The following is a 14,566-nucleotide window of genomic DNA, read 5'->3' as shown; positions in this document are numbered from 1 at the left end:
TACAAAAATACTAAATTCAAAGGGATACATGCACCCTTACCATAGCATTATCTATCACAGCCAAATTATGGAAACATCCCCAGTACCCATCAATTGATGAGTAGATAAAGAAGATGAATGATGGGATATTACTCAGCCATAGAAAAGGATGAGATCTTGCCATTTGCAATGACGTGAACGGAGCTAGAGAGTATTACCGTTAAGCTAAATAAGCCAGTCAGATAAAGTCAAATACCATATGATTTCACTCATATATGGAATTTAAGACACAAAACAAAAAAGCAAAGGGAAAAAGAGAGAGTAAGAGGCAAACCAAAAAACAGACTCAACTCTCGAGAACAAACTAATGGTTACCAGAAAGGAGGTAAGTGGGAGGATGGGTGAAATAGATGATTAAGGAGCCTACTTGTTGTGATGAGCACTGGGTAATGTATGGAAGTGTTGAATCTCTATATTGTACACCTGAAACTAATATTACACTGCATGTTCCATAACTGGAATTTAAATAAACACTTTAAAAAAGTAATAGGATCTCTTGAATCACAGTTGCATTGATCACTTTGGGGGAGAAGTGACATCTTAATCATGAGTTGTCCAAGCCAGAAACTTGGGATATTTCTCCTTTTATTTGTCTTAATTTGCCTGCTAATTTCTCTTTTCAATGTTTTCTAGTTTTAAGCACCAATTGGAAAATGAAATAAAAAATGCAATAGCATCAGAAAATCTAATACCTATCATTTATAATGTAAGCCACCTCAACAGATACTGCTCTCCCAATACACCTCTGTTTGGGGGAGGATTTGTGGATCTCATCTGTCAATGGATCATGTATAAATATGTTCATTTAAAAATTTTTTTGACTGATAAACATTAAATTTGATTCATATTTACTGACCTTCTTCGGCAGCTTTAACACTACATATAAATCTAGTTGAAAACTGCATGTCTTTTTAGAAAAACCCAAAAGGTTTAGGAAATAATGGGATTGTTATCTTAATAATTTTTTTTCCTGCTAGGACTTTTAAGCTCTCCCTCTTGGATTCTGACCTTCTTTCCTCTCTCACATAGCAACTTTCCTACTGACAAACTTCTGGGTTATTGTTATTTATTGTTATTCATTTGTTACTTCTTATAATGTTTTAAAAAACTGTTACTTCTCAAAGCACCATTACAGTTATCATTCCATGCAATACTTAATCCTGTGAGGGGTGCCTGGGTGGCTCAGTTGGTTGAGCCTCGGTCAGTTGAGCCTCGTCTGACTTCGGCTCAGGTCATGATCTCGCAGTTTGTGAGTTCAAGCCCCACATGGGGCTCTGTGCTGACAGCTCAGAGCCTGGAGCCTGCTTCGGATTCTGCGTCTCTCTCTCTCTCTCTACCCCTCCCCCACTCACACTCTGTCTCTCTCCTTCAAAAATAAATAAACATTAAAAAAAAAAGACAAAAAAAAAAAAAAACAAAACCAATCCTGTGAATAACTGAGCAAATAGTAGGCCTATTTTGCAACAGATGAAACTGAGGGTAGAGGTTAAGAACTTAACCATGCTCATTGAGCTGATGAGTGAAATATCTAGAATTCATAGCCAGTTTTCCTGATGGCAGTAGTGTTACCACTGCTCCTGGCAACAAAATTTTTTTGTTTTCCTTCCTAAAATAGAGCAGAGGGTAGAAGGATAATTGCCTCAATACCATACTTCATTTTTATTTTTTTATTTATTTTTTTTTTTTATAATTTTTTTTCAATGTTTATTTATTTTTGGGACAGAGAGAGACAGAGCATGAACGGGGGAGGGTCAGAGAGAGAGGGAGACACAGAATCGGAAACAGGCTCCAGGCTCCGAGCCATCAGCCCAGAGCCCGACGCGGGGCTCGAACTCACAGACCGCGAGATCGTGACCTGGCTGAAGTCGGACGCTTAACCGACTGCGCCACCCAGGCGCCCCCCATACTTCATTTTTAAATCCATAGCCCAATTTAGTACTGACTACACAAGTAGAGAAAATTAGATCTTGAAAGGAGACTTACGCCATTATGAAGGAGTCCAATTTCCTCCTATTGGTATAAATTAATGAGATAAAACTACTTTAAAACTACTTTAAGATGCAGTGAAAGTAGAGTAACTTTGAAATGCCTTTTTATACTTACTTAAAAGTGAAATGAAAATCCAGTGCGGACAACGTCCTGGTGAAGTTGGTGCCCTCACGCCCAGCCGCGGCCATGCTACATTGCTCTCGTCTTCATGAAACCTCGTTTAGCAAAAAGAACCCAAAGAGACAGAAAGGCACTCACTCATATCTTTTAGTCCAATTATCTCATCCCAGAGAATTTATCCTGAAGACATGATTCCTTTAATATTGATTTTTAAAAGTCAAAACAGAGTTCTTTATTAAAATATTATAACTAACTGCAATTGCCAGACATCAATAAATGTGTATTCAGAGTCAAAAATACAATAAATGTGTAGGTTCAAGTGCCTTTCTTCCGTAGACTTCAAAAAGTGATCAATCTTGATATATTGGATACTAGCTTTACTTCCTAAACTCTAAATTGAGTGCAATGGAGAGCCATGTTTAAGCTGAAGCTCTCAGTAAATGTGCATAATGCAGGGGCTTTAGGAAGCCATGCAGCTTCATGTGACCAGGAGCCATGTGGTTGGACAGGTGCTCCTCCCCTTCGTGGCTCGAAATCTTTCATTTTCTGCTTCCTCCACTCTACTGTCCTCTGTACCCAAACTACCGGTAGCCCCATATATTGTATATTGTTTACTCTTCCCTCTCATGCAGTGAGAGAGGGAAAACCTTGATGTTGTGGCCGGAGCCTGTTGAGAACCCTGCTAACTAAGTAGCCTGTAGAGCTGACTGGGAACTTTCAGCACCACAGGGAAAAAGGGAGAAAGAATTATTTCAAGGCCTTTCCCTATTACAGACTTGGCGTGACTTGTAGAAATATCTTGCAGAATAGAAAATGACTTAAGGAGTAAGTTAAAAAAAAAAAAAAAGATGATTCAAGTTTTAGATATTCTCCTCTATAGTATTAGGAGAGCCACATTAGTATTCTCCCCCTGGACCAATAAGCCGCGTTTACTTATATGTATTTAAACAAATATTTAGATTGCCCTAACTTCCCAGGACTGGGCAAAGGAACACAAATATCTAGGGAGGGGACCATCCAGGGTTTTCTGTTTCTTCATCATGAATACGCATTTTCTGTGATTTTTCAGTCTCAAAGCCTTAATGTAGCTTTTACGTCCACAGCCTGCTTGTATTTCTCTGCTGTCCGCCTCCTTTTTTCAATCCCATTCTTGGAATTTGGTCTTACTGGGAGGATTAAGAAAAGAAAAACATAACTCCGTGTTGAGCTCATTTTACCATATGTTACATTATAGCTAGAAGCCAGAGAGCTTTTCAAAGACTCAACCTGAATTCTGTTGTACTACAGAATAGGTCAGAAAGAGCCAGAGGTGAGAGACCCAAACACCACTGGTTCTAAGCCTTAATCAATCATATTTTGCTCTCTAGAGTAACCAGTTTATTTCATTCCAATCCAAGATGACTCTCAGGGGGTACAACTGTTCCATATACTTTGAGAGAAGCCCATTGTTTCCCAAGGGTTTAATAACCACACTGTGGCAAAAGGCCTTTCAAAGTATTATATGACCCCTCTTAAAGCATTTGCTTCCATCTCTGAGGTAATGAAAGGGATAGGAAAAGGATTTTTCTCAAGGAACAAAGCCTCAAAGAAGTAGGTAGCTCCTTTCATCTTTGTGTCTTACTCCTTTCTGTAGGCATAGGATGTTCTTGGTATATTCTGCACCCAGAATGTTGCTACTATATATTGTTTGTACTCATTCTGTGGATAACCCATGAAGAAAAAAAAAAAGATAGTTTTAAGTCATTGTTCTGCATCAATTAAGCCTTGAATGGGAAGCAAAAAGAGGGGAAAGAATTCAGCACTTTGGAACATGCCTTATTTGTTATAGACTTATGAAGCATATGATTATGCTGTCTGCTTAGGGAACCAAGAAAAATCTAGGAGCCTGAAATGGGATACCTTTAAATGGAAACGTGTGTGGCACTCTTTTTCATTATGATGGCTTAAATGTCCATGGAGTGTGGAGCCCAAACAAAACGTATAAAACATGTCTTCCTCTTCAAGCACACAGAGAGGTGGTTTAGCAGAGAGTTGTATGTGTACATAGCTCATGTGAACTCTACCCTCGAAGTCATAGTTTCAGGAAACGGTATATGTGTGGGGAAGGTTATGAATGAGTTTTTGGAGGTAGAAAATAGGAGAACAGTTGTGGAGGGAATGCAGACACCAGGGTTACTTTCAAAAATCACCAACCTCTTGGGTTGACCCACTAGTTGATTCACTATGTAAATCCACCTGGAGTAGGTTTTGGGAAGAGGAAGAACATGGAAAAGAAGACGAAAAGAACGCAAGAGCTGAAAAGGGTATTACAGAGTGACCCCCAGATGTTGCAAGTTGGTGTATTTAACAAATTCAGAATTTAAATGCCACTAGGCTGGGAAGAACTCCAAAGTTCAGACAGTTTCCAACCCGTTCAATTGTCTTACACCTGGTCTACTGCATGTATATTCATTGCCTGATCTCTGAAGGCATTTGAGTTAGTGATCCCAAAACAGCTCCATGCCACAATGAGGAAATTAAGGCCTGCAAAAGGTGGGGGCCAACCTTACCAAGGCCATGTAGCTAGCTGCAACAAAGCTACCGGTAGAACCCATGTTCCCTAACCCCCAGCTCAAAGAACAACAGCTGTCATTCACTTTGTGCCAGGTGGTGTGCTGAAAGCTTTCTGCTTATTATTGTATTTAATCCTCACAACTTTGGGAGCCTGGTTATTGTCTCCATTTTATGGACAGAGAAACTAAAATTTAGAGAGAGAAGGCGATTCATCACTCAGTGGCGAAATCTATTGGCAAAGCTCTTCATTTCTGTCCCTTCTGCTCCATGTTTTCTAAACGAGGTGTTCAGAAGAAGGTGCCCATGGATTTGGTACTGGTGTCTGAAGGATGGTTTTAAAGAGGCCAGATTAGGGGCACCTGGGTGGCTCAGTTGGCTAGGCAACCGACTTCAGCTCACAGTTCGTGAGTTTGAGCCCCACATCAGGCTCTGTGCTGACAGCTCAGAGCCTGGAGCCTACTTCAGATTCTGTGTCTCCCCCTCTCTCTACCCCTCCCCTGCTCACACTCTGTGTCTCTCTGTCTCTAAATAATAAATAAATGTTAAAAAAAATTTTTTTAAAGAGGCCAGCAAAGTAGCTCATATGGAAAATTTGATGGAATATTTGCTCAAATTGAAAATTTCAGTAATGTTGCTATCTTTGTTCAAATTGACTATAAGAGTTATAAGAGGGCTACCCCTAATTCTGCCTGATATTTTGAATAAATTATGAACTTAAATGGATGAAGTTATTATAAATTAGAAAGATGATCATTTTAATCAATTATTATAGCCACTGTTCTGATTTTTATTGCAATTAAGAATTCTAGTTTGATTTTTATCTCTTGAAAAGACTTAAGACATTTGCTTGACTATTGGGTTCACCACATTCTTATTTCTTTTTCTTTGGTGACAGCACAAGCTGGTTTTAGACTTCAAGGAGAATAAAGTGATGGAGTAATTTCTGAAGTATTTTTAAAAAGGACTTTGTTGAATTTGTAATCAAATGAATATATAAATGGTTCTCACTTTATGTAATAGATGGCTCCTAAGAGACTGTAATAACATTTTTTTTAGGATAACACTGAATCCAATTTCAAAATGCAATGTGAGAGCTATGAGAAAGATTGTATGTGATCAATGAATCTTTTTGTAAAGCAAAGAATCATTTTGAAACACAAATGAGCATCTACCAACACATCTATTTCGCCAGTTACAATTTTAGTGCAGTATGTTTCTTAAAAGTCAAGCACAGCTACAAAGAAATTTTAAATATTGAAAATTTTCCTAGATGATGTTATAAAACTGAAAAATTTGTCCCCAAACTTGATATTAGTGTACGATATTTACAAGCAACTGAAATAGTGAAAGAAATGCACATTTGGGATTGGTTTCCCTGCATTGATAGATAATAGCAAAGAAGTATTGATTTCTACTTGTCCATTCCTTTTTCATTCTTTACCACATGCTTCAAAGGTGTTGGCTTTGAGCCATTTACTCTTTCACACCAAAATTAGATCTTTGAAACACAGGAGAATCTCTCACTTTCTCCCTCGTTCTCTGAGATAAAACAATGAAGGGGCTAAAACCTTTGGCAAGCCTTAGAATCCTTTGTTTCCTTAGTGCTTTGTGAAATGAAGAAAGCGTGTGAAGTTCACATCAGAGAAAGCAAGCTCTACTGACATATTTAGACTGAACTCAAAAGTTTGGGGGGGATTAGAGTTTTTGTCATTTAGTGCTTTAATATGTGGGTTAATGCAATTTCCCCCCATAGCATCTCTGGGCTTTTAGCAGTTCCCACAAATGGGCAGAGCCACTTGACCTTGGGGTGTGGGACTTGGACCCTACATTCTGGTGACATGTGGAGCCAGTAAGATAGCACACTGAAGTGGATTCAGAATGGGGGGCCCAAATCCTAGTCTAAGCTGTGTGACCTTGGATTTTGCTTAGAGGCTGTTCTTCCATGAATATAACAATACCTGCTCTACCCACATCTGGAGACTGTTTGAAGCATCAAATGAGAAAAATATGAAAGGGTTTTCAACAGTACAGCAGAGAAAGTGGGAAAATGTGAGTAAGTGGCCTGGAGCCCCATGGTTGGTTGGCCTCAGACGCCAGAGAACTGAATAGAAAAAGGCCTGAGAACGTTCTCCCGGCAACAGTCTCCCCTGTCTACACTTACAAGGCAGGGTGAAGGGACACAGGAGATCAGCAACAGATTTTCCAGGAGAAGTGGAAGAAACCCACAAAGCACATGTAGTAGGAAAGGGATTGACTCTATTTGTCATTCTTCCTGCTCTGTCCTTGGCTGTGGTCTCCCACTTCACACTCAGGCTGAGGGAGGAGACAATGGGTTGTTCTTAAGATGGAGACAAACACTCCTCCCGAATATCTTTGCACCAAGACCCTCTTGTCATGCCCCAAATATAATCAGGGCTACTAAGTGTATATGTTAACCTTCTTTCCTTTTTTCCTTTCCCTCCTGCTCTGCCTCTATTTTCTTGGGGGGGGGGTCATGTTTGATTCTAGTGTTTCCTTTTTTGTTTAAGATTTTCATTGTGCAATGTAATAGGCAACGAGAAGAGTACATAACATATACATCCAGTTTAACACACAATTTTATAGAAAATACTCCATGTCAGCCCTTCCCAAATCACAGACCCCTTTCTCCCAGAGGTAACATTACCTTGACCTATGATAATTTCTTTTCTTTTTTTTATTATTTTTTTATGTTTGTTTATTCTTGAGAGAGACAGAGAGCACGCGAGCAGGTGAGGGACAGAGCGAAAGAGAGAGAGAGAGAGAGAGAGAGAGAGAGAGAGAGAATCCCAAGCAGGCTCCACAGTATCAGTGCAGAGCCTGATGTGGGACTCAAACTCATGAAACTGTGAGATCATGACCTGAGCCAAAATCAAGAGTTGGATGCTTAACCGACTGAGCTACCCAGGCACCCCTAATTTTTCCTTTTAAAACTAGATTTATATAAAATAGAAAATAGCTTTATATTATGAGTTCCTAAAGAGGAAAGTTTAGTTTCCCCTGTTTTTCAACTTTATATAAACAGAATAATACTATATACATTTTTGTGTCTTTTTCCCCCTTCAGCCTTAAGTTTGTGATTTGAAATCATATTTTTATTACTATCATTTAATGTTTATTTATTTTTGAGAGAGAGAGAGAGAGACCCCCGAGTGGGAGAGGGGCAGAGAGAAAGGAGGACAGAAGATCCAAAGCAGGCTCTGCACTGCCAGCCACCAGCCTGATGTTAGGCTTGAACTCACGAACCATAAGATCATGACCTGAGCCGAAGTAGGACACTCAACCAACTGAGCCACTCAGGTGCCCCCTGCAATCATATTATTGCACATCTTTATAAATAGTTTACTTTGTTCTTGTATAGTATTCCATTATATGACCCTACCACAACTAACATATCTATTCCACTCATTAAAGGACATTTGGGTTGCTTTTGTTTCTGGGTATTACAAACAATGTTGTGATGAGTGGATTAGAATTGCTGGTAATAGATGATCTCAAAACTGGTTTACAAAGTGGTTGTACCAGTGTGTATTCTCACCACATACAACATGTAGGAGATTCAATTGCTCTACTTTACAACACCTGGTATTGTCCACCTTTAAAATTGTTGCCCATGTGTTGAGAGTATAATAGTACATCATCGAGGTTCTGATTGTCTTTTTCTGATTTGTAATTTGCTTTATTAAATAGTGATAATTCCAAACCTCCTCGGCCTTATTTATCTCCAGTCCTCAGTCCCTAGGCTCCAGCCCCTACTTACAGTTCCCAAGCTGTCATGCTCTCTTTCACCCTTGGGCCTTTGCACAAACTACTCCGCATCTCTGTCTCTCTCATGTCCTGCTCATGGTTGTCTCCCTCAGGTGTTCTCTTGGATATCGTGTGCCTGCCCAACTCTTTAAGCCCTTCCTCTGCACCCCCAAAGCACCTACTAATTGGCACACAACACAATGCTGGCTTAATTCTCCTATATTAGGCTGTGAGCTTTCTGAGGGCAGGGGCCATGCCTCACTCCTCATTTATCTCTAACTCATAGCTCACACAATGACCTAGCTCACAGTGGACACTGAATAAATATTTGTTGAATATCACAAATTGAATAACACATAAAAAATTCAAGTGTTTAAATTCTTAGTGGAACTGAAGTTGAGTTTCAACCGAATTGAAAATGTACTATAAATTAATGAATTGAGGAACTCAAACCCTAAAAAACAAAATGTACCTCTTTATCATTCTACGATCCCACTAAAATATTAGTGACTGAAACTCCATTCATACTGAATTTTGAGCTGGAAGGGAACTTAGAGATCATGTGGCATACATGTGTCATTTTGCAAATAGGGAAGTACAGACGCAGAGAAGTCGACATGCACATGGCCACACAACTAGATAGAGCTGGGATTGCCATTCCTGGATTCTAAGTATGTGCCTTTCATCTCAGAAGTGGTTTGTTATCAAGTGAGGGAGAAAAAAGTGTGTTTCATCTGGAATAACGTAGTGTACATACAAAGGAATTCAGCGAGATAGGCCTAACTTTTTATATCTGGTGTGACTACTACTGGTAAGCAGTATGAGTAGGAGCCATTAATTACAAGGTTCTGAACCCCCGACAGTACCTGATTCCATGCTGAACAGGTAGCGGTTGTTCTGAAACGATTTGTCTGTAGAGTTGGGCTGGGAGCTCTGGGCCAGGCTGCAATAACTACTAGAAGTGGCTCCTGGGTCACTGGGCCATCAGTTACCTATCCATCTCTAGAGTCCACCGCTGCCACTGCTGGTGGCCAGAGCAAGGTACAGTGGCACTGGGGAGGGGCCATCGTGAGCTCCTCTGGCTAAAGTGGCCCCTGAGCTGAGTCTTCCTGGTATAACTGTATCTTGTAGGTAACCCCATTGTTCACTACACACACACACACACACACACACACACACACATACACACACACATCACCTCAGCTGGATGTTGGGACCAGGGACAGACAACTTAGAATGCTACCTGTCAGTTTCTATGACAAATTCATCCTGTCATACAATTTAAGGAGATGTCAAGCAGAAAGAAGTTTTTCTAAATTATTTAACTAATAAATGCAAGCACAGCTGAGCTCCTCAAACGTGTCCTTTTATGATTTTATTGAAATTCATATTGTTCCCAAAGAGATACTGTCCAGCCATCTTAACCCCAGGGAAAATGACTGAACAGGAATCTTAGGGGGGAAGCAGACCTAGAAAATGCCAGGGGCTCTTTAGTTGTAGTACACTATTATGCTATGAGTGCATTTAAACAGTGTAATAATCAAGATGTGGTTCTGGTACCTGCTGGCACTTCGACATTAGATGGGCTATTCTGCTAATTACTCCAATTGAGGACTGCCTACTTGACTTTTTGAGTTCCTTGATTTAGGATGTTTTCAGATTGAGTGTTTTCTCTTCCAGTGTCTGCCTCTGTTCCGAATCAAGCACAGAAAGGAGCCATAACCCAGAAAGGATGCAATGAGATACACTTTTTGCCCTGAGGATACCAAAAAATTGGTTAGGATAAGTTTTTTTTTTTTTTTAAACAAATACCATCATCCTATTTCATTCTCTGATTCAAGATATCCTGTTTTAGGAGATGATCAATGAAAACTGGTAAGAACTATACAAATGTAGCAATAATATAATGTTAAATGGTAATTCTTATTATGATACACAATTGAGAATGAATACCAAAATTGCATTACATGAAAAAAATAACAAGATGGTTGTATCTCCTAGGTCATGTTTTTGTTCAGGGCTTGGGAGTTTTCATATAAAATCCAAATGATTAAGAGTTCCTTTCGGCCATCTTTAGACATGTCTTCATGTGACTTGATAGGAACACCAGAAAGTCATGGGCATGACACTCCTGGCCAATACTATCCAATGATTTTCTTTCCAAGAAAATAAATATACAGCATAAAAATCAAGATCTTTTTTCATTTCAAGGCACCCTTTGATATTACTGTTACACTGAAATTCTTCCTCCCCTATCGACCTGACCCTCCACATTCTCAGCATTGCTTTTCAGCATGCATATCCCTCTGCAAGCCAGTTGGAATTTGGCCTGGAAAAAAGACATATGGGCCTGCATGAGGTTATAAAATCTGGCTTGGAAATCCACAGCTTCTTATAAAAACACTATTTTTTATAAATGTACCATTTTAAGGAAGATGGTTACTAAGCAACCTGATTTAAATTATTATGAGAAATGGGAGGAAATTCTTCCATTAGGTCTGTTTTTACTTAGGTCAAAAAGTTTTGGGGCTTTTTTACTTTTTTTTGGCCTGTGTTGGTTTTGAATCTATTTTTCCTTCTTTCTTTTTAATGCACACATACTGTGTGCCAGTTAAACAATGGGTATTAGGCTATGTGAGCCCCGTGGGCAAAACAGTGGAGATGAGTTATCCTACAGACCATGCCCTTAAGGAGCTGGGGAGGAGGGAGGGTGTGTGTCCTACTAGCTCTTTGTGGCACTAACCCCCTCAAATTACTGAATTGTGAAGAGGGAATTTCAGATGCTTGTAGAAGTCCAAGGCTGCAAATCCATGTGAGCCTCTTGAAGGCTGAGGCCAGCTCTGGAAGGACAGGAGCAACTTCTCTTTCCTGTTCTCAGGCTTCACATTTCTCTCTGCTCAGTTGCTTCATCATTCACTCTTTGTGGGTTGGATTTTTCTGATTCTCCATGAATATAATGGACAAAGTCAACCAACCGTTCTAAATGTCTTTTGTTATTGTTATGGTAAAATACACATGGAATATGCATGGAATAGCATTTGTTGATTTGGTATGAATACATTTGAGTAAAGATTGGAATAACTTTAGGAATACACACACCATGAAATTTATCATTTAAATCATGTTAAAGCATACACTTTGGAGGCATTAATTACATTCACAATGTTATGCAACCATCATCATTGTTAAGATCTAAAACTCTGTTATTCTCCCAAATAGAAACCCCATACCTCTTAAGTAGTCACTCCCTATTCCCCTCATCTCCAAGTCTCCTGCAACCACAATCTCCTTTCTGTCTCTCTGGATTTATCTCTTCTGCATATTTTATATAAGTGGAATCATGCAATGTCTCTTGTGTCTGACTTCTTTCACTTAGCATTATGTTGTCAGCATTCATCCATGTCGTAGCATGTGTCAATATTTGATTCTTTTTTATGGCTGAATTACATTTCATTGTATGGATATACCACATTTTGTTTATCCATCCACTGATAGACACTTGGGTTTTTTCCACTTTTTGGTTATTATTAATTATGTTGTTATGAACAGTCATGTACAAGTTTTTGTGTGACACCCATTGTCAATTCTTTTGAAGATGTACATAGGACTGGGGTTGCTGGTTCATATTATAATTCTATGTTTGGCTTTTTGAGAAACTGCCAACATTTTTTCCACAGCAGCTGCACCATTTTACGTTGTCACCAGCAATGTGTGGGGGCTCCAATTTCTCCACATCCTTGCAAGCACTTGTTTTTTTCCTTTTTTTTTTTATTATGGCCAACCTAGTGTGTGTGAGTACTATGTCATTATGATTTTGATTTACATTTTCCTCATGACTAATTATGTTAAGCATCTTTTCACATACTGGTTGGCCATTGGTATATCTTTGAAAAGAGTCTATTCAAATCCTTTGCCCAGTTTTCAATTGAATTGTTTGTCTTTCTGTTGTTGAGTGGTAAGAGTTCTTTATATATTATGCACAATAGACCCTTATGCAACTGTCTTCTTCCATTCTGTGCATTGTCTTTACATGCTATTGAAAGTGTTGTTTGATTCCAAATGTATTTTAAATTCAAGAACCAGTAGAAACTCATTTGCTTCTCTAGGTTGCAACTGCTGGGAAAGAAAATTGACTTTGCCCAACCAGAGACAGGTATCCACCTATGGCAGAATCAGTTATGGCCAGGAGGGTAAGATCATATAGTACAAATTAGGCTTCTGGGTCTACTTCTTTTGGTGGTGGAAACATAGATACACATACGCTTAAAGAGGAAATCATGATGGCAAATAACCATAGTTCAGTTTTTTAGCAAACAATAAGGGTAGTTCATGGTAGAGGTAAAAAAAAAAGTGCTGTAGGACTTGAAGGGACATATAATTTCCAACTGAGAGGGTCAAGAGAAAGCTTCCTGGAGGTTGCACTTAACTGGACTGGCTCGATAGACAAGATTTGTTCATACTGGAGTGGAAAGAAAGGTATCAGTGCAAGCAGGAAGCGTAGTGGGATTCAAAGTCCAAGTGGAGAGACACAGATTTGCTGGAGACTGAGATTTAAGACATAACGTTATTGAATCCATGAGAGTTAGTGATATTGCAAAGAGAAAACAGAAATGAGAAATAAAGCAAGGCCAGATGAGGCGAGTCTTGGTGAGGTGTGGAAAGATGATGACAATGAAAGATGAGTTCATGGAGAAGGCTTACTTGATCAAATTCTACTTTGGCCATGGGGTCTTTTCTCTTATATTTAGTTCCATGTATCTCTTTCCTGCTCTAGGAACCCCAAACCCCATGTGCTTTCTTTCCTCTGAGCCCACAGAATTCCTTTCTCTAAGATTCACCTGGTCATAGTCTTGTATTACTACTGGACCTCTTGCTTTCTATTGCTACTCATTCTTCCATACTGATTTCTTTCATTCTCGTCTCCCCAGCCAGTCTATGCACTCTTAGAGGGCCCATTGACATTTTTACTCCCTGGTACAGTGTTTTGCATAGAATTAGTGCTTAATAATATTTGTTGATTTGGTGTGAATACAAAATTCTAATAAAGATTGGAATAACTTTATAAGCTACTCATGGGATGCTTCTTTAAGCTCTTTTGTTCTGTGCCATTAATTTTTTCTCTATATGTCTTGCATGAAATAGATCTCGTGTTAGCATAGATGGGGACATGTTATCTATGGCATAATTTTTTCAATAAGCCCGTTCATTCATTACCATTAATGATTTCTCTCCTAAGATTATGAAGAGGCTGGAAAGATATGACAATAAGTGTCAATGCTTTTTCAAAAAGAAAACAACATTTTCAATCTAAAAGATCATTAGTGATACAATGATAAAAGTAAAACTGGAAACTTGAGATAATGTATCATTACTGCTCTGAGAGGTCTAAGATAACAAATTGGAAAATTTGTCTAAAATAATTGCAGGAGAAAGATTGCTATTACCTGCTTTTGTGAGCGAAACAAAGGAAATTACCATTCTTCTTGAGGTAGATCTAATTTGTGTGCATCTGGAAATTAATGATATTACAAGATATAATTGCAGAATGTCTTAATTTTACCGCATAATTATCTTCTTTCAGCATTATAGTATATTAGCATGGTAAAAATTTAATCTATAGAATTCAAAACAGACAAAAGATTTATGAAGATTTTTTTCCCTTATGAGAAGGTGAACAATCAAAGAGAGCAAAATACGCTCAAAAGATGCTCTTGCTACAAAGCAAAAAAGCTTCAGAAAACAGAAATCGATCCTAAAATGCCCCCCAAACATGACTGTTTTGCTTCAGCATTTACCTCTTATAGGCATTTGCCATTTATATGGTCATTTGAGTTCAGCTGCTAGACTCCCCTAGAGAAATGATGAGAGAGGCAAAACATGGGAAATGGAGACAAAAAGAATTATGCCCAAGTTCACATCTAACCTGCCATGGTCACCACTGACTTACATTTCCACTATTTTGAGGTGAAGGCTAGGTAGCCGTTCATAAGACACCATGTGAGTCATAAGTGTTGGGAAATCTCTTAAGTTTCCAAGACAATATTATTGCAAATGGGCATTTCCAGGTTCAGAGATAGTTACTAGGAAGAGCACTGGGAAA

This window comes from Herpailurus yagouaroundi, unplaced genomic scaffold (genome assembly GCF_014898765.1).
Source record: "Herpailurus yagouaroundi ecotype Mexico unplaced genomic scaffold, PumYag 140, whole genome shotgun sequence".
Taxonomy (NCBI): domain Eukaryota; kingdom Metazoa; phylum Chordata; class Mammalia; order Carnivora; family Felidae; genus Herpailurus; species Herpailurus yagouaroundi.
Note: the sequence above shows the minus strand (reverse complement) of the source record.